Source organism: Podarcis filfolensis, assembly GCF_964270895.1.
Source record: "Podarcis filfolensis genome assembly, chromosome: 3".
NCBI classification, from domain to species: domain Eukaryota; kingdom Metazoa; phylum Chordata; class Lepidosauria; order Squamata; family Lacertidae; genus Podarcis; species Podarcis filfolensis.
In genome coordinates this window covers 115,455,248-115,481,910 of record NC_139606.1, presented here as the reverse complement: position 1 = coordinate 115,481,910, position 26,663 = coordinate 115,455,248, and the positions used below count along the sequence as shown (strand labels likewise).

The 26,663-nt window shown below is 45.4% G+C and overlaps 2 long non-coding RNA genes across 2 annotated transcripts; one reads left to right on the top strand and one right to left on the bottom strand.

Annotated features, from left to right (window-relative positions):
• Positions 1-11,191: 11,191 nt before the first annotated feature.
• LOC310760382 lies at positions 11,192-14,921 on the bottom strand. The gene is made up of 2 exons (XR_014546944.1): positions 14,760-14,921; positions 11,192-11,456 (listed from the first exon to the last, which is right to left on the bottom strand). It is a non-coding gene; the product is annotated as an uncharacterized lncRNA (long non-coding RNA).
• Positions 14,922-23,364: 8,443 nt separating this feature from the next.
• Positions 23,365-25,609, top strand: LOC310758783. The gene is made up of 2 exons (XR_014545893.1): positions 23,365-23,530; positions 25,349-25,609. It is a non-coding gene; the product is annotated as an uncharacterized lncRNA (long non-coding RNA).
• Positions 25,610-26,663: the final 1,054 nt, after the last annotated feature.

Genomic DNA, 26,663 nt, shown 5'->3' with positions numbered 1-26,663 from the left:
TTACAACCAACCAGACACACATATGATGTTGCCCCCTATAACATTGCCAGTTCTGCAAATCATGGGGCAGTGGGCATCTCATATCCCCCAGCATTTCTCATATGAAAATTGGGATGTCCTCTTCCATAATATTAACAATTTTATGATTTATACCCTCCCCATCTGACTGGGTTGCCCCAGCCACTCTGGGCGGCTTCCAACATACATAAAAACATAATAAAGCATTAAACATTTTTATAACTTCCCTACACAGGGATGCCGTCAGATATCTTCTAAAGGTTTTATAGTTGGTTACTTATCTCCTTGGCTCAGAAGTCGCATAACTCCATATCCTCCAACATTTCTCTAATGAAAATAGGGACGTCCTAAGGAAAAGTGGAAGCTCCAGGATCAAATTAGAAACAGGGATAGCTTGTGTAAATCCAGGACTGTCCCTGGAAAATAGGGACATTTGGAGGGTCTGGCATCTTACATCCTACCAGAAAGTGTATGAATTTTGTCACCTCATTTTCTACCTGGAAAGGTGGGAGAGACATCCCCAAACTCGGTCCTCCAGATGTTTTGGGACTACAACTCCCATCACCCCTAGCTAACAGGACCAGTGGTCAAGGATGATGGGAGTTGTAGTCCCAAAACATCTGGAGGGCTGAGTTTGGGGGTGACTGCTATGGGGCTTCTGTATACCCTGCCTTCTTAAACTATGATATTAGGGGGGGCACTAGGTGGCACATCGGAAGATGGCTCACAATAACATCTCTCCGACCCACACGAGGTAATTTGGAGGCTATGATGGGGGTAATTAGCCTCCTTAACCCCCCCAGGATTGTGGGGGGGACGGCCCTTGCCTGCTGTGCCCTATACCACCCCCGAATTTGTGGGGGTGGGGGCACTAGGCACAAAGCCCTCCTGTGGGATTTCGGCACTCCTGGACACCGTCCCTGATTCGCGCCGCTAGTTGCAAGCATCTTCAAAAGAAACAATTTGGACGAGATAAATTGCACATGCTTCAAGGAAAAAGGGGAGTAAAGACTGCTGACAGAAGAGATCTCTGATAACAAGACAAGAATAAAATATGAGAAGATACGTCAAGATACGGTATAACTGAGGGGGAGGGGGGGGAAAACCTGCCTTCCTTTTTATTATGTGATTTAACAAGAATCCCCTCCCCTAATGAGTCAGAAACTAAGGACTTAAGCTGTGGATTTAAGGCTGTGTGCAGATAAACTTTCGAACCAAAGCAATGTTTCAAGATGAAGCTGGAAAGCTAAGAGTTTTGGAATGACGCAGTTAAAAATGCCGTTGCCATTTTGGGAGGCATTGTTGGAGCTCTTGGGTCTGGGAGGAGAAAGAGAGAAATAGAGTTGTTTATATATCGTGGATCAACTTCTCGGTGGGACTTAAGAGCGACAAATGCCAAATTTATGATGGAAAGAGCGCTGTTATCTACGAAGGAGATATATGGAAACCATCTGGACTTAGTGGAGGAACGGGAAATCCACACAGGATTATTATTTTGCTTATCGGCTTAAGGAGACTAATAGAAGAGATCGTAAAGGAAAAATAGAAATGATATGATGTGGAAACACCAAGATAAGACTGGATAGAATTATGAATTTTGTTTGGACTGATTGGGACTGATTTGGACATTAACGCAGCAATAAGAAGATGATCTGAATCCCCCTTTGGATCTTGAAGTATGGGTTCCCCCAACAAAATTTAAAAATTTGGCTTTGTAATTTGGAATTTATGTGATGTGATTTAATTTGATGTGATTGGCCAGTTAATAAAAATTATTAAAAAAAAATAAAAATAAACTATGATATTAGTTTCCATAGTTTTCCAAAGTGGCCAATTAGATTCAGTTGCTCAAAGTGGCTCTGTAGCAGATTAATGAATTTGTTATAGTGGATAATGTTATCAAGAAGTACTAATCATGATGCCCAGAATACCCCCAAATACTGGCCAAATACTGATATCCTACCTGTAGTTTGCCCAAAGCATCTAGTTGGCCACTGTGAAAACAGGATTGTGAACGAGTTATGCCTTTGGTCTGATTCAGCAGGCATCGTATGTTCTTGACCTACAAGAACATTGGGATATGAAAGCACCCCCAAAGTCCTTCAAGTAAAATACCACATCTGGGACTTCCGGGTTGGCGCCATCGCCGAATGGCGGACTCCCTCCGAGCTCCGGAGGGAGCCGGCTCGGCAGGGGCTGGGTTTTACCGCACCGGCGATGCGGGGACCCTTAGAAACCACGGCCACGGGGGCCGTGGACTTGGAGACTCGGCTAGCACCGCTAGCGCCCTCCCGACTCGTGAAGGAGCCTTTTTAAAGGCTACGGATCGGGTGCCGGGGAGAAGCGTGGTGCTTTGAGTCCTCTGCCATCCCTGCCGAGCGAAGCCGCATGCCATCCGGCGGAGAGCGCTGACTTCTTCCATTGAGAATTTGGACTTTTAACAACAACCCGTGAGTAAATTGGAAATCGGGTTTAAAAGAAGAAAAATTTTTGGGATTTGAGACGAGCGGGGGGGGATCTAAAAAGGAAGTCAGTCCCCCTCCCTATTGTAGACATTTTAAAACAAGGATTGGGAAGCCAAGGCCCAAAAAGAACGGTATCTTTGCTAAATTAAGAATTCCATGATGGGAAAGTACAAGAATTGTGCTGGAGGAAGAATTGAAGGAGAAGGAAAATGCACCCCCCTCCCTGGGAACCGGGGCGATTGAGGAGTGAGCCTGGTGAAAAGAGCCGGTGATTTTGACAGCTGTCAAAGTAGCTGTCAAAGTCGGAATATTAAAGAGGATTTTATTACAAGGACCTTGCTGGTCAAATTTGTTACAACTTGATATAATTTGTTAAGACTTGAATACAAAATGGCGAAAATACGGAGAACAATCGGATTTTTGGAAACAAAGTTACAACAACCCCCCTAGAGGAGTTTCGGGACATTACAAAGATGGGCGTAAGCCGGGAAAAATACAACACTCCGGAATTTCACAGAACTGGTTATCTCCTGGGAAAGCTGCAAAACGGAAACTGAATCTTGTCTACAGGGTGTTTAGACTAAAAGGAGACAACAGAATACCTTACTGAAGAAGGAAGGGACTGAACGCAAGTTTTTGTTCCTGAATAACAACAACCCATGTAGAGTTACTAAACTTCTGAATAAGAAAGTTTTAGCAGCGGAACAAGAGGAAGCTGGACTATAACCTTGAAAGAACAATGGGGGGAATTTTATAATTTGACATTTTTAAAGATTTAGGAATTAATTTTTAAAGAAAGTAATCCTAGAAATGGGAAATAATTCTGCAAGGAGTTGGGGGAAAAATGGGATTGATGGACTTAAGATTTCCAGGCTGGAAACATAGATTGGAGGATAAGGGAAATTAAACCGGGGAAGGGGAGGGAGAATTAGAATCCAAAGGCTTGCAACTATTTTCTGAATTGGTTTTCTTTTTTCTAATATATTTTTTATTTTTTTATACTTTTATTCTGTGTGCTTTTACTTTAATGGGAAAAAAGGGGGACATTGTGGAAAGAAAAGGGGGTGGGCTATGGGGAGAGATCTTTTGCTTTTTTTTTATCAAGGGTGTTGCATAAGGTTTGTATAAATTTAAATTTGAACAATGGGGTATATAAATTGTGCTTTAAATCAGAAATAGAACTTGTGGAAACAACAATATGAAAGGGGAATACGGTAGGGGTGGGGGAAGGGGGGAGTCCCAGAAAGTGGATGTTTGAAAATAAGGTTCTGAATGTATCTTCATAATTTCTTTTCTTCTCTTTCTGTATTTTGGAAACTTCAATAAATATTATTTAAAAAAAAAAAAAAAATAAAATACCACATCTGCGCCTTTAATCTCTGTTGCCTTTTGTATTTTAGCGAACACATCCAGCTCCCATTAATCAGGGTTCAAGATCAGTGTACCCATTACAGTGGTACCTTGGTTGTCGAACATAATCCATTCAGGGAGTCCGTTTGACTCCCAGAATGGTTTTTAAACCAAGGCATGGCTTCTGGTTGGCTGCAGGAACTTTCTTCACTCAATCGGAAGCAGCGAAAGCCGCACTGGATGTTCAGCTTCCAAAAAACATTTGCGAACAGGAACACTCACCTCCGGGTTTGTGGCATTTGGGAACCGATTTGTTCGACAACTAAGCCGTTTGACAACCAAGGTACCACTGTATATTTCAGTCCTGGAGGAACGGGGTTCACATGTATGAACCATCAGTTTTCTTCATTAGATACAGTGGTACCTTGGGTTAAGTACTTAATTCGTTCTGGAGGTCCGTTCTTAACCTGAAACTGTTCTTAACCTGAAGCACCACTTTAGCTAATGGGGATTCCTGCTGTCGCCGCGCCGCTGCTGCGCGATTTCTGTTCTCATCCTGAAGCAAAGTTCTTAACCCAAGGTACTATTTCTGGGTTAGTGGAGTCTGTAACCTGAAGCGTATGTAACCTGAAGCATATGTAACCCGAGGTACCACTGTATAGTGTTTGTGTTCTGCGCTTGGCTAACCTTTACCCAATGCGCTCTGCTTTCAGTAGCCAGATTCTCCTTTCCTTTTGTGCACAAGAAGCGTACATCATATGCAAGAGATCAGACCCCCAGAGAAACAGGGAGGGGCTGGCTATGCCAGACCGTCCAAGTGTCTCTATTTTCCAGGGATGTCCCTGATTTAGAGAAGCCATCCCAGAATGTCCTATTTTTCCTTAGGATGTCCCTATTTTCATTGGAGAAATCTTGGAGGGCATGCACTGGCGGAGGAAACAGCTCGGGCACCCGGAGCGGCAAACATTGTTAGAATTCCTGCTCCATGATTGCAGTCATGGGATTGTTGCCTTTCACAGGATGGTATATGTGCACCTGGGGGTGGGGCAACCCACCCAGGGCACGATCTGCCCACGGGGGCGCACCGATCCTCCTGGGGGTGCCATCGGTGGTGTGCGATCCTCCCGGGGGTGCCAGCATCGGCTCCCAATCCCCATGGGGGTGCCATCAGCATTGCCCGATCCTCCTGGAAGTGCCATCGACGATGCCCAATCGTCCTGGGGTGCCAGTGCCACCTGCCAATCATGCAAATATGCCCGCCATGTGGTGCTGGCTGCCGGAGATGTGAGCGCTGCCCACTGGGGGAGTAAATCCCGCCCACTGGCGTGTATCCCTGGTGGCCAGGGTGATCAGCAGGCGGATTTTTGTGATAACGACCATGCCAATCGTGAAAATCCACCCGCCGGGGGTGCAAGCGCCACCACGCCCATCAACCCAGGGGGATTTTGTCACACCCCCAGGAATGACACTTGGGGTGAACCACACCCCTGCACCCCACTTACGGCGCCCCTGAGGGTATGGAGTTATCTGACTCTCAAGCTGTCTGAAGGCTTTTTTTTAAATGTTTAATGTTTTATTATGTTTTTATACATGTTGGAAGCTGCCCAGAGTGGCCGGGGCAACCCAGTAAGTTGTGTGGGGTATAAACAGTAAAGTTGTCATTATGGAATGGGACGTCCCTATTTTCTCTCCCCTGTTTTATGCTGCAGCAGTTTTGGGGCCAGCATAGTGCTGGCACGTCTCTTCATATGCTCTAAGAAATGGGTGCCATTGAACTCAGGGGGTATAGAATTTCAGCCCATAACTCAGAAAGAAAACGGTAACAAATTAGGCCTTACAAGTCCACCACCTGGTGGAGTACACTACGTGATGCTTGCAGAGGTGCAGAATAAAGAGGCCCAGGAAGGCGGGTTTTAATGGGAACTAGCTTGCAAATCCAGAGTTTCCACTTTCTGTAAGAGCACAAGGAACTGCATAACGTAAATAAATGTTGCATTACTTGTTGCCTTGGTTTTGAGGGGTTTCTGGATGTAGACACCGTGTGGCTTCTTCCACTGTTAGCAAGATGGGTAGCTAAGACAAACATAGATGGCATTATTATTATTATTATTATTATTATTATTATTATTATTATTATTATACTGCCCTATACCTTGGGGTCTCAGAACGGTTCACAGAGTAAAATCAAGATATAAAACCACAAAATGCATAATAAAAATAAATACAACAACCCAATAGCCCCTCCCCCCAATTTTAAAAGGGCATAGGATGTAAATCAGATCAACTAAAGGCCTGGTTAAAAAAGAATGTTTTTGCATGGCACCTAAAAGTGTACAACAACAACAACAACAGTTTATTATTTGTACCCCACCCATCTGGCTGTGTTTCCCCAGCCACACTGAGTGGCTTCCAACAAAGATTAAAAATACATTAAAACATCAGTCATTAAAAGCTTCCCTAAACAGGGCTGCCTTCAGATGTCTTCTAAACATAGCTGTCAACGTTTCCCTTTTTTAAAGGGAAATTCCCTTATTCCGAATAGGATTTATTGCAAGAAAAGGGAAAAGCTGAAAATTATGCTTCTAAATGTCAGATAGTGGTTTATCTTTTTGACATCTGGTGGGAAGGTGTTCCCCAGGGTGGGTGCCACTAGCAAGAAGGCCCTCTGCCTGGTTCCCTGTAACTTGGCTTCTCGCAGTGAGAGAACCATCAGAAGACGCTCGGTGCTGGACCTCAGTGTCCGGGCAGAACAATGGGGGTGGAGACACTCCTTCAGGTATACTGGGCCAAGGCCATTTAGAGCTTTAAAGGTCAACACCAACACTTTGAATTGTGCTTGGAAACGTACTGGGAGTCAATGTACGTCTTTTAAGATCGGTGTTATGTGGTCTCGGCGGCCGCTCCCTGGGGTGCTAGGCGAAGGTGCCAGGAGACATTTCCTGGGGAGAGTATTCCACAGACAGGGAGCCACTGCAGAGAAGGCCTGTTCTCATGTTGCCACCCTCCGGACCTCTCAAGAAGTAGGCACACGAAGGAGGGCCTCAGAAGGTGATCTCAGGATCCGGATTGGTTCATATGGAAAGAGACAGTCCTTGAGGTATTGTGGTCCTGAGCCGTTTAAGGCTTTATAGGTCAAAGCCAGCACTTTGAATTGGGCCCAGAAACTAATTGATAGCCAATGCAGAAAAACCAGGATCAGTGTAATATGCTCAAACCATCTTGCTCCGGTGAGCAACCTGGCCGCTGAATTCTGCACTAGCTGAAGATTCTGAACTGTCTTCAGAGAAAGCCCTACGTATAGCACATTGCAGTAATCATAGGGTAATCATAACCATAGGGATGTGGTGTGTCTGCTGGCGGTCTGTCGATAAGGGTAAACTTTGCCCAAGAATGTTGGAGTTGAGAAGAGCTATAACTGGAATAGAGCTCTTCCAGGACTGCATCTTTCTTGGGTGCCCTCCAACTGGATGCTGGTTTTGATGCTGGATTTAGTCTGTTTTTCATCTACTGTGATTTTAACTTTTTGAAAGCCTTATATTTTCGTTCTAGTATTGATAATAAATTTAAAAATTGTCCAGTAGCACCTTAGAGACCAACTAAGTTTGTTCTGGGTAGAACAATAGAGCAGTGTATAAATTTCATGAAATAAATTAATAAATGTTCTGGGTTATGTTCAGAATTTTATTTGTGTTCAAAGTTCTTTGTATGTTTCTACGGAGAAAAAGATTTATATGTATATTGCACACATGCATACACACAAAGTGGGATGGAAACTCCGGAATGTAAATATGAGTAGCCTCTATCGGGCCAAATGTTAGCAGGTGTTAAATTAGCACGGTGATAATAAAATTATATTATCTGCAATAAAGCTGCCCTTATCTTGTGTGCTTTGGCTCAGCAGAGAAATGCTACACGTGTGTGTGCAATTTGTGATATTTTAGCCCCACTGTTTGCATTTTATTCTATTTTTTAAAAGGCCACAGTGTTTGTAATACACAGCTTCCTATCTTAGATTAGGCAATCGTTTTAGAAAGGTGAGTGTGACATCAGAGGATACAGGGGGGAATTCAACATCACATCAAGGCAATCCTAAGCATTTGAGCTTGCCAGGTTCCCCCCTCTCCTACCCCTGTGTGCCATTCTGGGAGTTCGCCCATACTCACAAGCCATTTGGGGGACGCGTGGGGGTGTTTGAGGGAAGGAGGGGGTGCGAAGCCCCATTGCACAAGCAGAAGTGCAAAGCTTATTTGCCAGGAATGGAAACTTGGCTGTAGGGCACAGAGGCAGAAGGGCTTGAATGCCCAGCACCTTTTGAGCAGAGCACCATTAGCAGAAGTAGCAAAAAGCTCAGATCAGGCAGGAACAAAATGACTTCAGCAATCCCTCCCCAAAGGGGAATTGGAGAGCCCTGGTAAAATTCCTTCATGAGATTTTCCAGTCACAAAAAAAAAAAAAAAAAACTCCACCTTCCTTCACTTCTGTTAGAATTCCTACTCCATGATTGCAGTCATGGGATTGTTGTCTATCACATGACGGTATATGTTTTGACTCCACAGAGTGGGAAGTGATGGAGACAGGATGTTTGTGTTACTGTGTTCCGTGAAGTGGGACTATTGTCCTTTGTTCTTTTTCTCTTTGCTGTCTGATGCTAGAGAGAGAGGGAGCCATGTTGCAGTGCTCCGTGTGTCTTTATATGTATATAAAGTAGATTAGCCAAAATGCTGAGTTGCTGAGGTCTGTTAAGCAAACTGTGCAAACTCTGCGGATCCCTAAGTGTGCTGGTATCTGTTGGCATCGGTCACTATGATGTTTGGGCTGAAGAAAGCTTTTGAAGTTCCCAAACGATCGACCAGGAGGGAGAGAACTTACCAGTCGGGCATGTGTCTCTGCCAGGGTTCTACTCGAGTGTAGGCCGAGCTCCTGACAACTTTCACCTCCACTACCTGGGTTTTATCCTTATAGAATCGTATAATATAAAATCTAAAAAAAATGTAGTATAAACACCAACAACTGGGAAACACTGGCCTGCGAGTGCTTCAGTTGGAGAACACCCTTTCCAAAAGGTGTCATGGGCTTTGAAGACTCTCAAACTCAGGATGAAAGGAAGAAACGTGCTAAGAGGAAGCAAACCTTGGCAAACCTTCACCATGATCAATTCCCACCTGGAAAAAAATGTTCCCACTGTGGAAGGATGTGTGGGTCCAGAATTGGCCTCCACAGTCACTTATGGACTCATTGTTAAAACCGTGTTTATGGAAGACAATCTTACTTGGCTATGAGTGATCGCCAAATAAGTGCTGGCCCCCGCAGTGTGGCGCCCAGTGCCAGCCACATTTTGTTACGTTTGTTGACTGAACTAAAAAGTTTTGTGAGCCTGATTTTTCTTTTTAAAAAATTGTCGTTTTGTCACCCCCCCACCCCGTGATGACACTTGGGGTAGCCCGCACCCCCCTTCCTCCACCAGTAGAGTGTCTGTTGTGCTGGTGTCTGTTGGCATTGGTCGCTGTGATGTTTGGGCTGAAGAAAGCTTTAGAAGCTCCCAAATGATTGACCAGGAGGGAGAGAACTTACCAGTCGGGCATGTGTCTCTGTCAGGGTTCTACTCGAATGTAGGCTGAGCTCCTGACAACTTTCACCCCCACTACCTGGGTTTTCTCCTTATAGAATCGTAGAATTGTAGAGTCAGAAGGGACCCCGAGGGTCAGCTAGTCCCACCCCCTGCAGTGCAGGAATCTCAGCTGAAGCGTCCATGACAGGTGGCCATCCAACCTCTGCTTGAAAACGTTGAAGGAAGGAGGGTCCACTACCTCCCAAGGGAGACCGTTCCACTGTTGAACTGCTCTTGCTCTCAGAAATAATGCTTAGTCAAGTTCTCTTGTCTTGTGACTTGAAGGCATTGGGTTGAGTCCTACCATGTTTTATTTTATGATATAGTGGTATAGAAACACCTAAACAAACATTTTTAAAGATGTGTATTTTAATGAGCGGAATATTATGAGTCATGAGAGTTGAGAATGTTACGATATAGAAGCAATGCAGCTGCAAACTGCTAGCTTGAAAACATCACATGATGGAATGTTGGGACTGTTCCGTGGGAAACAGAGGGACAGTCAATTCACAGGGCAATGCACCGGAATTAGCTCAGAGTGTAATATGAGCTCTTACTCTTGCTCTTGTACAGGAAGTACAGGAGGTGTTTCTCTCTCGACTGCTGGAGCTTGAAGAGAGCAGTCATGTTTTCTGTAATGCTGGAAAGACAGAAATAAAACCATATAAATACGTTTCTGTCTATCTCCTTTTCCCTGCCGGGAGACCAGGAGGGAGGGGGTGTGTTCTTCTCACGCTGAGAAGAATCGCCTATCGCGACCTAGCCTGGATCTTGCTGGGGAATGCAGCCAGGGAGGTCAACAGGAGACCAAGCCGGGTGCCTGGAAGTGTTGCCAGTTACTCCCGATATAGGCTTCATTTCCGACAGAGAAGAGCGTATGAATTCAACAGTGCTTAGTTTATTTTTTCATTGCTATTTTTTCGTCGTTGTTAAGATTGCTTTATTGGTTATGAATGCTGTAATACTTTCTGAATCTCAGAATATAACTTTTGTTGTAATTGTGCTGCTTTCCTTTTTTTTTTTAGTTGCTTTGCTAACAGTACTTTATAGCCTGTAGTTGTTTTACTGATGATTTGTTGAATGTTCTGTATGATTTAAGTGATATTTGTCACATTCCATTATCAGCTTGCAATATATTATTTCCCTGCATAGGGAAGTTTTTTAATATTTGATGTCTCACCATGTTTCAGTTTGTTGGAAGCCGCTCAGGGTGGCTGGGGCAACCCAGTCAGACTGACAGTATATAAATAATAAATGTTGCTGTTGTTGTTGCTGCTTATTTATTATCTTTTTGTGATTCGTCTGAGTGAAAAGTGGCATAGAAATACAGTCATACCTCGCGTTGAATGTGCTTCGGGATGTGCGCATTCGAGTTGCACTCTGTGGCAACCCAGAAGTAACGGAGCACATTACTTCTGGGTTTCGCCGCTTGCGCGTGCGCAGACGCTCAAAATGATGCCATGCCCAGAAGGAGCTAAAAGTGACGTGCACGTGCGCAGACATGCCGTTGCTAGTTATGTTTGCTTCTGGATGCAAACAGGGCTCCGGCATGGATCCCGTTCGCATCCAGAGGTACCACTGTATAATAAATCAAATCAAGAAATCAAGAAAATTGAGAATGTTTCAGATACTTGGAGGCACGGGGGGAGTTTGTAGTAGTAGTTACAGCAACAATGGTAGTTTAGTGCTAATGATAACTAGAAGTGATCAAATGCTTTGAGGAAGAATAAAATACTAGATAGCCACTGAATTGGAAGCAAACTCAGTTTTAATAAAAAAAAGAGAGGTTTAGCATTAATCCATCTTGATTGGGAGGTGGATTCTTCCTCTGTTCCGATCGTACGCTCTTGGTCTTCCTTGCATCTCTCTTGAGCAGGCTCTCTACTGGAATCCCACACAGCAATACATACTTGCAAAGCATTTCCCAACAGGCTTCTCATTGGCATAGCATCCGGGGCGGCAATTTCCTCCCATAGCATTGCATACCATGGCATTTCTTGGGCGGGGAACATCCTCTGCAGGAAAGAAAAGAAAAGGCAAGAGACCTTTAACATGCTTATCAGGTAGCTCTCCTCTCTTTGGCTTAGCTTAGTCTTATCTCACTTTAACATAGCGGACACTGCTATTCTGCAAAGTTTTCCAAATTAGAGCATAATATATGTTCCCTCCTTTTTTTTTGTTAGCTTTGGTTCTCATTTTTATTGTTTTTTTTGGGGGGGGGGTTGGTTTTACTGCAAACCTCTCTTTGAGTTATGCGGTAAGAAAAGTGTCTAACCAAAATAAAATTAATGATAATGATATAACATGGACTTTCACTTCTCTACACAGGTGCTGCTGGTTATACTGTTGTAAACATCTGCACAGGTTTTGGTAAGGCTACTCTGCAGAATGGTCAGAGATCTTGTTTCTTTCTGAACAAGATCTCAGCCTCGTTGCCAGCAAAGAGCATTGGGTGAGTTGGTCAAATTCAGTTTCTCTGAAGTCCCCATTTTCCACCCCCCCAAAAAAAGAAAGTTCCATTCACCATCTTTCCATACTAGTTTGCAGATTTTATTTTTAAAAAGTCCTCATGAAAATTCACCAGCTAATAAACCCATATTTTGCAAGCAAAGACAGACATTTTCCCAAAGTAGTTGTACATAATATGGTACTTGTTGCATGCCATTTTCATTAATATGTGCCTATTTAGACATGCTTTACCCCAGTATTTTCTGTTCTTCTCTTTTTCTTTTCCCCCTCTAGATTAATGTTTTCATTTGGACCAAAAAAAGAGAAGATATTTGACGATAATCTTTGCATTTTTCTTTATAAAACCCTAATAAAAAATATTTAAAACCAAAAATTGAGTAATGTGTCAATTTTGAAGGATGGCTGTGTTTCCATTTGTGTATTTCCCAGGAAAGTGTGAATTAGGTAGCTAAACCTTTAACTGCTAACCGAATGAAATTTCTCCATCATTCTTAGTCACCACCTGGAATCAGATCTGTTCTCTCACTGGCAGCCAGTGCAGGATGTGTTCCTGTCCAATGGTGCCCCATTGCATCTGGGCTGCAGTATTCTGTGCCAGCCTCAACTTCTGGACCACTTTCAAGGTCAGATCCACACAGAGCTCATTAAAGTCTACATGGGAGACTGTCAGTGATTACTGGGCATAGGCACTCGTTGCTCATCTAAAATGAAGGAGCACCTCCAAGCAGCACACTTGCTCCTTCAGGAAGTCTGGTGCCCTATCCAGAACACGGTAACTGTCTTCCAAATTCTCATATCCAAGAAATAACTGTAAGGATGCAGCTTCTGTTTAGTGACCCCCATCTGCCTCCAGACACTGGCCCAGCACCTGCACAGCTTCTCCTGATTCAGATAGAATGGAGGGAGAAAGCTGGGTATCCCGATCTCTGGATAACATCTCCCAGTGGTGTCACATAAATGTTAAACAGCAAGGGAGGCAATATGGAACATTGAGGGACCGCACAGTGTCAGTGCTATAGGTCTAAATGGTAGCATCCCCATTCTATTCCCTCTTGGTGGCCCTTAAGAGAGGAGTGGAGACACTGCAAAGTTGTGCCCCTAACCCTCTATTCTCATGGTACTGAAAGCCACTGAGAAGTTAAGGAGAGTCAAGAAAGTAGACCAGGGTGACCCAACCTTGGGTCTCCAGCTGTTTTGGGGCTACAACTCCCTTCATCCCTAGCTAGCAGAAACAGTGGCTTGGGAAGATGGGAATTGTAGTCCAAAAACAGCTGGAGACCCACGTTTGTGAAACTCTGGTTTAGAACCACATCACTTCCGATAAAAGTCATCCGTCAGGATGACCCAAGTCATGCCCAAACCTGAAGCCATATTGGAATGGGTCTATATGAAAGAAACTAGATCCAGCAGTCAGTGGCTGAGATGCAGAACTGGACTACTTTTGCTAATCTTCTCTGTATCGTTCTAATTTAGTATATGTGCTGCCGAAGGGAGAACTGGACCACTTTTGACAGATAGGTGATGCTGGCCAACTGTCCATCACCAAGCATTGGCGATTCAAATTAAAGGGAAGGATTGAAAGTACACTCAGACGTGCTCTGGAGTCTTTGCTTCCTCTGCTTGAATTCAAGCCATGGTTACAGGTAAAGGTAAAGGACCCCTGGGCGGTTAAGTCCAGTCAAAGGCGACTATGGGGTGTGACCTTCATGTCGCATTTCAGGCTGAGAGAGCTGGCATTTCTCTGCAGACAGCTTTCCAGATCATGTGGCCAGCATGACTAAACTGATTCTGGCACAACGGGACACCATGACGAGTGCCACAGCATACGGAAACACAGTTAACCTTCCTGCTGCAGTGGTACCTGTTTATCTAATGTGCTGATATGCTTTTGAACTGCTAATTGGGACAGAGCAACAGGAGCTCACCCTGTCATGTGGATTCAAACCACCGACCTTCCGATTGGCAAGCCCAAGAGGCTCAGTGGTTTAAACCACAGCATCACCCGCGTCTCTTGCTCATGGCTACAAAGATTCCTGTTGAAAGCAGGCCAGAAAGAAAGCCCCTCCTTTCAGGCGTTCCCTTTACTTGGTGGCTCTGACCAGGAGTTCTCGAGTGAAACTAATCCCTATGGGGTTTGCATTTGGTGCAAAAACTAAAGGGTGCTGAAGTCCTCACTTGTAGAGATAAAATCAGGACCAGATTCCTAGTTGTTCATTTGCCACTGCAGCTTTACTTGCCCCACACCTAATGTTATATGAAGTCAGGCGTGGGGCAGGTGGCTGTGACTGGATGAAAACAGACTTTGGGGCCAAATTAGAATCCCTGATGGGTCTAATTTGACCCATGGGCCAAAGGCTCCCAACACCTGTTTTAGATAACACATGTCATCCTGTAACCTCTGTAGCTCTCTCAAAGGTTTTGGGCTCATATCTGACATTCAGAATGTGGTTGCAAGGCAAATCCTGGGTGTTTGGTGAGCGACTGAGAAGTTAGAAAGTGGCAGCATCTTTCCTTCAGAACCAATAGTGATGCTGATACGTCTAAACAAAAGTGGCCAAAATGCTCTTGTGTATATACTGTGTCTTCTTGTGTGCAAATCAACTGACTTTTGGCTGGGTGAAGAGACAGGATTCTGGAAACAGCTAATGTAAGAATCTGTGAGACCTTGCACGATGCCCTTCAACTCTAGACCCAGTGGTAGAAGTCAGCAGATGCAGGAGATTGAGGGCATGAGAAAAGTAACACATTGGAAAGGTGAAGGAACCACAACGATATGGACACACTATTGCAAGAGGAGGGGAAAGAAAGAGAGAAGGGGGAGGGATAAGTTTTTGCTTAATTCTACTCACCTGCTGGCATTTGGGCATCATCTTCTGCTAAAACATCAGGATTTGGTTTAGCCATTGCCTGGAAAACCAAGAAGGCCAAAGCCAAGAGCACGAAAGCAGTCTTCATGGCGCACAATTGGCTGGGATCTCAGAATTGCAGGAGAGAAGAGCAAGGCTGAAGAATGGTTGAAGGACGAGATTGCAGAAACCCTTTATTTATACAGAATTTTGTGGCAGTGGGCCAGCGAATTTATGATCAGTAAACTTCTCAGTTGTGGAATAAATAGCCGCAGGGCAAACATCCTGCAACATCTGTCAAAACCCCACCTGGATAGTAAATCATGTGGGAGTATTTGCTGATTATTGGGCAATTATTGTCATAGTGATCCTTTGCAACACAGTGGAGGACCAAGAATAAATGCATCACCCCAAACATCTTAATCTGACGACTTTATGCAGTTGTCAAATAGTATATGCAATAAGGTAGGAGTTGGGGGCATTTATTTAAATGACTATGAACTGGACTGCGGTGGAGTAGGGAATTAAAAGCCCACAATCATGCAACAATATCAATGAAGCACCAAAGGGTAAAAGTGCCCTATCAGAAAATACCAGTGAGCGAAGTGGAACATTAGGAATCAGAAAGTCCAGAAGGTAGTTTGGGCCCAAGAACCTTGAACATAGACTTCAAAGAATTGGAAGGGGATCCCTTGGCCTGAAATGCAATATGAGCGTCACACCCCATAGTTGCCTTTGACTGGACAGTATAGACCTTGCCCAAGCAGGTGCATTCTGTGGCCCCTTGAGAGTGGTGAAAGCACTGAAACAGGACACTAGGTGTTGGGTCAAAACTGTCCAAAACTTCACAGACTATCAGACACAAGCAGGGTTAGCATGGCAGTAGGACAAGGATAAATTCCTCATTCCGCTCAGCCTTCACTGATGGAATGGGACTCCGTTGTGGCTGGGAAATGCCCCAACTCCCTCACTGAGAACCACCCAGCATTAAACTCCGTCATGGGGCAAGTCAAGCTCTTCCTTGATGACTGGAGTGGGAGATTCCAGCCAGGCAGATGTTTCAACCTGAGCTTTGGAGTGCCAAAGCTAATCCATCCCATCAGGGTCCCCTCATTACTATCCTGATTCTGCCCTGTGCCATTTTCGCCACAAGGAGTTACTGTGACACCGCAGCTCAACTACCACCATACTGTTAATACTGGGGTGTGGAACATTCCCAAGTGACTCACTTGGGTAGCAGTTGAGGGATCATCTTCCACAGTTCCAGGGGGGTTAAGCTGGATTTTTATGAAGGGAACTCGATATAACCCTGCCCTCAAGGCATGGGAACCTAAGTCCTGCACAGGACTTCTGCAATCATGGGTATATCTACACCAGTCATATAGACATTTTCCTTGATTGTAGTTCCAACACACTGTTGTGATGGCCTGATCCTCCAAGTGTCCCTATTTTCCATGGATAGTCCCTGATTTAGGGAAGTCGTTTTGGCTTCTGATTTGATCCTGGAATGTTCCTCTTCGCCTTAGGACATCCCTATTTTCATTAGAGAATTGTTGGAGGGTATGGAGTTATGTGATCCCCCCCCCCCCACGAGCCAAGGAAATAAGTAACTATACAAACTTTTAGAAGACATCTGAAGGCAACACTGTATGGGGAAGTTTTTAAATGTTTAATGCTTTAAAGCCAGTGTGGTGTAGTAGTTAAGAGTGGTGGACTCGTAATCTGGTGAACCGGGTTCGTGTCTGCGCTCCTCCACAAGCAGCTGCTGGGTGACCTTGTGCTAGTCACACTTCTCTGAAGTCTCTCAGTCTCACTCACCTCACAGAGTGTTTGTTGTGGGGGAGGAAGGGAAAGGAGAATGTTAGCCGCTTTGAGACTCCTTCGGGTAGTGATAAAGCGGGATATCAAATCCAAACTCCTCCTCCTCTTCTTCTTCTCCGTCTTATGTTTTTATATGTGTTGAAAGCTGCCCAGAGTGGCTGGGGCAGCCCAGTCAGATGGACAGGGTATAAATAAGCATATTATGATTATGATTATGATTATGATTAAATAGGATGTCCCTGTTTTCATTTGTGAAATATTGGAGGGTATGGGTGGGCCACAGTATGGGGGTCTAACATGGGCTGTCTTGCCTTTCTCAGACAGTCCAGTGGGCCATGTGGGGAAGAAGACTGCCACAGGCCAGAAACATTAAAGAGGGTGGGTGCCACCCACCTGCCCCCCCACTAGAGAAGTCCATGCCATGCCTTGCAGCTCCAGAAAGTGCTGCCAGGAGAAAGGTTTGTCCTGACTGCATCTTGCAAGATCCCTCAAGAGCCTAAGAAGGCTATGGGATATGACTGCCACACCACTTTCCAGACACTGTGTCCCGGGGGTGGGGGGAGCCATTACGTGCAGCCATGCACAGAACAAAGCTTACGATATTGGCAGTTTTATTTCCCATGGCTTCCCTAACAATCCCTAGCTCAGGATTTGCATTTTTCACAGATTGGGTCAACATCTTCCTTGAGCTATCTACCATGACCCCAAGGTTTCATTCCTGGGTCAGGCACCACCAATTGACCACCCTATGGGCATCTGTTTGAAAATAATATCCTTTTGCCACTTTGCATTTGCTCACTTTCCCATTTCGTCACCCATTCATCTACTATAGTTTGGAGAGGTCCTTTTGGAGCTCTTCCCAATCCTCCTTTGTCCTGACTGCTGGCAGGGGGTGCAAATGTCCCCATATCCCAATCCATTTCCAGGCCTTTCACCGTAAGTATAATAATAATAATAATAATATTTTTTTATTTATACCCCGCCCTTCCCAGTTCAAAAACCAGGCTCAGGGCAGCTAACAACAAATTCAAAATACTTTAAAACACTTAATTATAAAAGCAGCATAAAATACAGTATAAAAACATGAATAACAATAAAATTAAAAAATCAATTAGATAATCCCCAGGGCTAGCTGGCTGAATTGGTCCTACTTGGGCCAGCGAAGAGGCCAGGGGAGAATTAGCTGTGGGGTCTCAGAGTGGGTGATCTTCATAAAAGGGGAGGGGGAAGGAAGAGAAGGGAAATAAAAGAGCTGGAGGCAGGTTTGCAAAGACGTGTGGGTGTCCTTGGAGCATCGTATTGTGGAACATGGGAGACGGCTTTATCCATCGTCAGACCGCTGATTCATCTAGCACAGGTTTGTCTGCACTGAATGGCAGCATCTCTCCATCATTTCAGACAGGCATCCTTTTCCAGTAAAACCTAGAGATGAACTTTCTGCATGCCAAGCATATGCTGCGTCCTTGAGGAAAGGCCCTTCTCTTGGCAGGCTTTTCTTGCAGCAGCAGGCAGCCGCAGTGCAGGAGGTCATTCGGGAAATAATGTCCTTTGCATCCACTCTTCCTGTAACTGTCATAAAAAAAGGATATTTGAACTTCGTTCTTTCCATTTCAAGGAGCGAATATTGGGGCAATTCAAACAATTTATAAATGAGTGGTAAATAGTCTTTGCAGCTGGGGAGCGGGTGTGCTGTTCTGGGTCAACATAGGAGTGAGATCTAGCCCAAGGACAAGCTGGTTTCCTCCTGCTCCAGAGGGCAGGACTCAAACCAATGGCTTCAAGTTACAACAAAGGAGATACCGATATGGGATTGAGGGGGCAACTCCCATCTCTTGCGGGGGTGGAATTAGTGCCAGCACCGTCCGTTAAGAGTTTGGGTGTAATCTTCGATACCTCCCTCTCCATGGAGGCACAGATTGCAGCTATAACAAAGGCGGAATTTTTTTCATCTCTGCCAAGCTAAGCAGTTGGCTCCTTACCTCTCTCGCCCTGACCTAGCCACTGTGATCCACGCGATGGTCACCTCCAGACTGGATTACTGTAACTCGCTCTACATGGGGCTGCCCTTGAGACTGACCCAGAAACTCCAGCGGGTGCAGAATGCTGCAGCGAGACTCCTTATGGGGTCTTCGCTGCGAGATCACATTCATACGGTACTATACCAGCTGCACTGGCTCCCGGTGGAGTACAGGATCAGGTTTAAGGTGCTGGTTTTAACCTTCAAAGCCCTATACGGCCTAGGACCCTTGTACCTACGGGACCGCCTCTCCTGGTATGCCCCACAGAGAAACTTACGGTCTTCAAATAAAAACATCTTGAAGGTCCCAGGCCACAGAGAGGTTAGGCTGGCCTCAACTAGAGCCAGGGCTTTTTCAGCTGCGGCTCCAACCTGGTGGAACGCTCTGTCACAAGAGACAAGGGCCCTGCAGGACTTGACATCTTTCCACAGGGCCTGCAAGACAGAGCTGTTCCACCATGCCTTTGGTCAGGGCGCAGCCTGACTCCCTCCTTTGGCAATCTTTACAGAACTTTAGTTTATGTTTGCCATCAATTTTGATTTTAATTAATTTTATAATGTTTTTATAATGTTGCACTATTTTAGTGTTGTTAGCCGTCCTGAGCCTGGCTTCGGCTGGGGAGGGCGGGATATAAATAAAATTTTTTATTATTATTATTATTATTATTATTATTATTATTATTATTATTATACCAACCCAACTTCAGGAAGAACTCTCTGACAGTAAGGTCTGTCAGTGGTATGGTGTCCCTCAGGAGGTGGTGGGCTCAGTGGTGGAGGAAGTGGGGGTGCGGGCCACCCCAAGTGTCATCACGGGGGGGGAGTGACAAAATGACAAAAATATGAGGGTTTTATTTTTTAAAAAATGGACTCAAGAAACTTTTTAGTTGAGTCAACAAACATAACAAATTGCGGCTGGCACTGGGCACCACACTGCGGGGGCCGGAACTTCTTTGGCGATCACTCATAGCCGAGTAAGATTGTCTTCCATAGGCACGGTTTTAACAATGAATCCGTAAGTTGCTGTGGAGGCCAATTCCGGACCCACACATCCTTCCACAGTGGGGACATTGGTTCCCGGGCTGGAATTGATCACGGTGAGGGTTTGCCAAGCATGCCTTCTTCTTAGCACGTTTCTCCCTTTCATCCTGAGTTTGAGCGTCTTCAAAGCCCATGACACCTTTGGGAAAGGCTGTTCTCCAATTGGAGCACTTGCAGGCCAGTGTTTCCCAGTTGTCAGTGTTTATACTACATTGTTTTAGATTTGCCTTGAGAGAGTCTTTAAACCGCTTTTGTTGACCACCAGCATTACGCTTTCCATTTTTAAGTTCGGAATAGAGTAGTTGCTTTGGAAGACGATCATCAGGCATCCACACAACATGACCAGTCCAATGAAGCTGATGTTGAAGAATCGTCGCTTCGACACTGGTGATCTTTGCTTCTTCCAGAACACTGGTATTAGTTTGCCTGTCTTCCCAAGTGATGTGCAAAATTTTTCGGAGACACTGTTGATGGAATCTTTCGAGGAGTTGGAGATTGCGTTTATAAGTGGTCCATGTTTCACAAGCATATAACCATAGAGCCTGCAGTTTGCCTGAGCCACGCGTCTCTCCTGGGAGTGACGTGGTGGCTTGGCCGCCTGCAGGCTCCACACTGCCTGAAACAGCAGCATGGAACTTGTGCCTGCCCTCCACCTCTCCCTTGGTCACCCTACAGCTGGGGGGGGGGGTTGGCAGAGAGGCTTCACGCAGCACGCCCTGCCCCTGACTACAGGATGTGCACACCACCCTCAGCAGCTGAGCGGCTAGCTCCATCGCTGGGTGGACTCTCCGACCTTGGAGGTTTTCAAGCAGAGGTTGGATGGCCACCTGTCATGGATGCTTTAGCTGAGATTCCTGCACTGCAGGGGGTTGTACTAGCGGACCCTAGGGGTCCCTTCTGACTCTACAATTCTATGATTCTATAAGGATAAAACCCAGATAGTGGGGGTGGAAGTTGTCGGTAGCTCCAGTAGAACCCTGGCAGAGACACATGCCCGACTGGCAAGTTCTCTCCCTCCTGGTCGATCGTTTGGGAGCTTCAAAAGCTTTCTTCAGCCCAAACATCATAGTGACCGATGCCAACAGACACCAGCACACTTAGGGATCCGCAGAATTTTCACAGTTTGCTTAACAGATCTCAGCAACTCAGCATTTTGGCTAATCTACTGGAAAAGGATGCCTGTCTGAAATAGTGGAAAGATGCTGCCATTCAGCGCAGACAAACCTGTGCTAGATGAATCAGCGGTCTGACTCTGGATAAAGCCGCCTCCAAAGTTCCACAATATGATGCTCCAAGGACACCCACACGAGGATATTACTTTCAAACAGATGGCCATAGGGTGGTCCATTGGTGGTGCCTGACCAGGAACGAGACCTTGGGGTCATGGTAGATAGATCAAGGAAGATGTTGACCCAATCTGTGAAAAATGCAAATCCTGAGCTAGGGATTGTTAGGGAAGCCATGGGAAATAAAACTGCCAATATCGTAAGCTTTGTTCTGTGCATGGCTGCACATAATGGCTCCCCCAACCCCCGGGACACAGTGTCTGGAAAGTGGTGTGGCAGTCATATCCCATATCCTTCTTAGGCTCTTGAGGGATCTTGCAAGATGCAGTCAGGACAAACCTTTCTCCTGGCAGCACTTTCTGGAGCTGCAAGGCATGGCATGGACTTCTCTAGTAGGGGGGCAGGTGGGTGGCACCCACCCTCTTTAATGTTTCTGGCCTGTGGCAGTCTTCTTCCCCACATGGCCCACTGGACTGTCGGAGAAAGGCAAGACAGCCCATGGTAGACCCCCATACTGTGGCCCCCCATACCCTCCAATATTTCACAAATGAAAACAGGGACATCCTATTTAATCATAATCATAATCATAATATGCTTATTTATACCCTGTCCATCTGACTGGGCTGCCCCAGCCACTCTGGGCAGCTTTCAACACATATAAAAACATAAGACGGAGAAGAAGAAGAGGAGGAGGAGTTTGGATTTGATATCCCGCTTTATCACAACCCGAAGGAGTCTCAAAGCGGCTAACATTCTCCTTTCCCTTCCTCCCCCACAACAAACACTCTGTGAGGTGAGTGAGGCTGAGAGACTTCAGAGAAGTGTGACTGGCCCAAGGTCACCCAGCAGCTGCACGTGGAGGAGCGCAGACACAAACCCGGTTCACCAGATTACGAGTCCACCGCTCTTAACCACTACACCACACTGGCTTTAAAGCATTAAACATTTAAAAACTTCCCCATACAGGGTTGCCTTCAGATGTCTTCTAAAAGTTTGTATAGTTACTTATTTCCTTGGCTCGTGGGGGGGGGGATCACATAACTCCATACCCTCCAACAATTCTCTAATGAAAATAGGGATGTCCTAAGGCGAAGAGGAACATTCCAGGATCAAATCAGAAGCCAAAACGACTTCCCTAAATCAGGGACTATCCATGGAAAATAGGGACACTTGGAGGATCAGGCCATCACAACAGTGTGTTGGAACTACAATCAAGGAAAATGTCTATATGACTGGTGTAGATATGCCCATGATTGCAGAAGTCCTGTGCAGGACTTAGGTTCCCATGCCTTGAGGGCAGGGTTATATCGAGTTCCCTTCATAAAAATCCAGCTTAACCCCCCTGGAACTGAGGAAGATGATCCCTCAACTGCTACCCAAGTGAGTCACTTGGGAATGTTCCACACCCCAGTATTAACAGTATGGTGGTAGTTAAGCTGCGGTGTCACAGTAACTCCATGTGGTGAAAATGGCACAGGGCAGAATCAGCATAGTAATGAGGGGACCCTGATGGGAAGTATTAGCTCTGGCACACCCTAAGCTCAGGTTGAAACATCTGTGGAATCTTCCACTCCAGTCATCAAGCAAGAGCCTGGATGCTTGGCTTGCCACATGACAGAGTTCAATGTTGGGTGGTTCTCAACGAGGTAGTTGGGGCATTTCCCAGCCACAACGGAGACCCATTCCCTCAGTGAAGGCTGAGTGGAATGAGGAATTTATCCTTGCCCTACTGCCATGCTAACCCTGCTTGTGTCTGATAGTCTGTGAAGTTTTGGACAGTTTTGACCCAACACCTAGTGTCCTGTTTCAGTGCTTTCACCACTCTCAAGGGGCCACAGAATGCACCTGCTTGGCCAAGGTCTATACTGTCCAGTCAAAGGCAACTATGGGGTGCGACGCTCATATTGCATTTCAGGCCAAGGGATCCCCTTCCAATTCTTTGAAGTCTATGTTCAAGGTTCTTGGGCCCAAACTACCTTCTGGATTTTCTGATTCCTAATGTTCCACTTCGCGCACTGGTATTTTCTGATAGGGCACTTTTACCCTTTGGTGCTTCGTTGATATTGTTGCATGATTGCGGGCTTTTAATTCCCTACCCCACCCCAGTGCAGTTCATAACCATTTAAATAAATGCCCCCAACTCCTATTTTATTGCATATACTATTTGACAACTGCATAAAGCCGCCAAATTAAGATGTTTGGGGTGATGCATTTATTCTTGGTCCTCCACTGTGTTGCAAAGGATCACCATGACAATAATTGCCCAATAATCAGCAAATACTCCCACATGATTTACTATCCAGGTGGGGTTTTGACAGATGTTGCAGGATGTTTGCCCTGCGGCTATTTATTCCACAACTGAGAAGTGTACTGATCATAAATTCGCTGGCCCACTGCCACAAAATTCTGTATAAATAAAGGGTTTCTGCAATCTCGTCCTTCAACCATTCTTCAGCCTTGCTCTTCTCTCCTGCAATTCTGAGATCCCAGCCAATTGTGCACCATGAAGACTGCTTTCGTGCTCTTGGCTTTGGCCTTCTTGGTTTTCCAGGCAACGGCTAAGCCAAATCCTGATGTTTTAGCAGAAGATGATGCCCAAATGCCAGCGGGTGAGTAGAATTAAGCAAAAACTTATCCCTCCCCCCTTTCTCTTTCTTTCCCCTCCTCTTGCAATAGTGTGTCCATATCATTGTGGTTCCTTCACCTTTCCAATGTGTTACTTTTCTCATGCCCTCAATCTCCTGCATCTGCTGGCTTCTACCACTAGGTCTAGAGTTGAAGGGCATCATGCAAGGTCCCACAGATTCTTACATTAGCTGTTTCCAGAATCCTGTCTCTTCACCCAGCCAAGAGTGAGTTGATTTGCACACAAGAAGACACAGTATATACACAAGAGCAATTTGGCCACTTTTGTTTAGACACATCAGCATCACTATTGGTTCTGAAGGAAAGATGCTGCCACTTTCTAACTTCTCAGTTGCTCGCCAAACACCCAGGATTTGCCTTGCAACCACATTCTGAATGTCAGATATGAGCCCTAAAGCCTTTGAGAGAGCTACAGAGGTTACAGGATGACATGTGTTATCTAAAACGAGTCTTGGGAGCCTTTGGCCCATGGGTCAAATTAGACCCATCAGGGATTCTAATTTGGCCCCAAAGTCTGTTTTCATCCAGTCACGGCCACCTGCCCTACACCTGACTTCATATAACATTAGGTGTGGGGCATGTAAAGCTGCAGTGGCAAAGGAACAACTAGGAATCTGGTCCTGATTTTATCTCTACAAGCGAGGACTTCAGCACCCTTTAGTTTTTGCACCAAATGCAAACCCCATTGGGTTTAGTTTCACTCGAGAGCTCCTGGTGAAAGCCACCAAGTAAAGAGGACCCCTGAAAGGAGGGACTTGCTTTCTGGCCTGTTTTCAACAGGAATCTTTGTAGCCATGAGCAAGGGACGCGGGTGATGCTGTGGCTTAAACCACTGAGCCTCTTGGGCTTGCCGCAGCCATCCGCAAGCTAGAACAGCAAGATGGAGTGCTGTTTTTTTGCGCAGCCCTCCCCAAGCTAGAACAGCGAGATGGAGCGCTGTTTTTTTCCGCAGCCACCCCCAAGCTAGTCAGCGAGATGGAGCGCTGTTTTTTTGTGCAGCCATCGCCAAGCTAGAACAGCAAGATGGAGTGCTGTTTTTTTGCACAGCCATCCCCAAGCTAGAACAGCGAGATGGAGCGCCGTGCAGTGCTCCATCTCGTTGTTCTGGCTTTGGGGACAGCCTTTGATGCCTCCGCAGGGCGCTGCCCTGTGGAGGCTGTGCGCAGCTAACCCCGAAGGCTTTGGAGCACAGTGCGAGTTCCCGCTGCGCTCCAAAGGCTTCAGGGATAGCCACCCAAAGCCTTTGGAGCACAGCGGGAACGAGCGCTGTGCTCCAAAGGCTTCAGGTTCCTTTGCTGAAGCCAGGAGAGTCTTGCTCCCCTGGCTTCAGCAAAAGGAACCCAAAGCCTTTGGAGTGCAGCGTGAGGTCCCGCTGCACTCCAAAGGCTTCAGGTGGCTATCCCTGAAGCCTTGAAAGCGAGAGGGGTCGGTGCGCAACGACCCCTCTCGCTCTCCAGGCTTCAGCAAAAGCAATTTGTAGCCTCCGGAGCACAGAGGGAGCGCTCCCTTCTGAGCTTTGGAGGCTTCGCTTTGCTTTCGCTGAAGCCAAGGAGCCTGCATTCGCTCCATAGGATGCACAAACATTTCCCCTTAATTTTTGGAGGGGAAAAAGTGCATCCAATAGAGCAAAAAATACGGTATATTATGCTCTAATTTGGAAAACCTTACAGAAAAGCAGTGTCCGCTATGTTAAAGTGAGATAAGACTAAGCTAAGCCAAAGAGAGGAGAGCTACCTTATAAGCATGTTAAAGTCTCTTGCCTTTTCTTTTTTTTCCTGCAGAAGGTGTTCCCCGCCCAAGAAATGCCATGGTATGCAATGCTATGGGGGGAAATTGCCGCCCCGGATGCTATGCCAATGAGAAGTCTGTTGGAAAATGCTTTGCAAATATGTGTTGCTGTGTGGGATTCCAATAGAGAGCCTGCTCAAGAGAGATGCAAGGAAGACCAACAGCGTACGTTCGGAACAGAGGAAGAATCCACCTCCCAATCAAGAAGGATTAATGCTAAACCTCTCTTTTTTGATTAAAACTGAGTTGGCTTCTTCCAATTCAGTGGCTATCTGGTATTTCATTTTCCTCAAAGCATTTGATCACTTATAGCTATCACTAGCACCGAACTACCATTGTTGCTGTAACTACTACTACAAACTCCCCCTGTGCCCCCAATTATCTGAAACAGTCACAATTTTCTTGATTTCTTGATTTGATTTATCATACAGTGGTACCTCTGGATGCGAACGGGATCCATGCTGGAGCCCCGTTCACATCGAGAAGCAAACGTAACTAGCGATGGCACGTCTCTGTGTGCACGCGTCGCTTTTAGCCGCTTCTGCGCATGATGTCATTTTGAGCGTCTGCACATGCGCAAGCGGCGAAACCCATTACTTCCAGGTTGCCGCAGAGCGCAACTTGAACGCGCTCATCCCGAAGCATATTCAACCCAAGGTATGATTGTCTTTCTATGCCACTTTTCATTCAGAGGAATCACAAAAAGTTAATAAATAAACAAATAACAACAACAACATTTATTATTTATATACTGTCAATCTGACTGGGTTGCCCCAGCCACTCTGAGCAGCTTCCAACAAATTGAAACATGGTGAGACATTAAACATTAAAAACTTCCCTGTGCAGGGAAATAATATATTGCAAGCTGATAATGGAACATGACAAATATCACTTAAATCATATAGAACATTCAACAAATCATCAGTAAAACAATTACAGGTTAAAGCACTATTAGCAAAACAACTAAAAAAATAAGCAAAGCAACACAATTACAACAAAAGTTATATTATGGGATTCACAAAGTATTACAGCATTCATAACCAATAAAGCAATCTTAACAATGAGGGGAAAATAGCAATCAAAAAATAAACTAAACACTGTTGAATTCATACACTCTTCTCAACTCTCATGACTCATAATATTCCGCTCATTAAAATACACTTTTAAAAAAATGTTTGTTTAGGTGTTTCTACACCACTATGTCATAAAATAAAACATGGTAGGACTCAACCCAATGCCTTCAAGTTACAAGAAAAGAGAACTTGACTAAGCATTATTTTTGAGAGCAAGAGCAGTTCAACAGTGGAA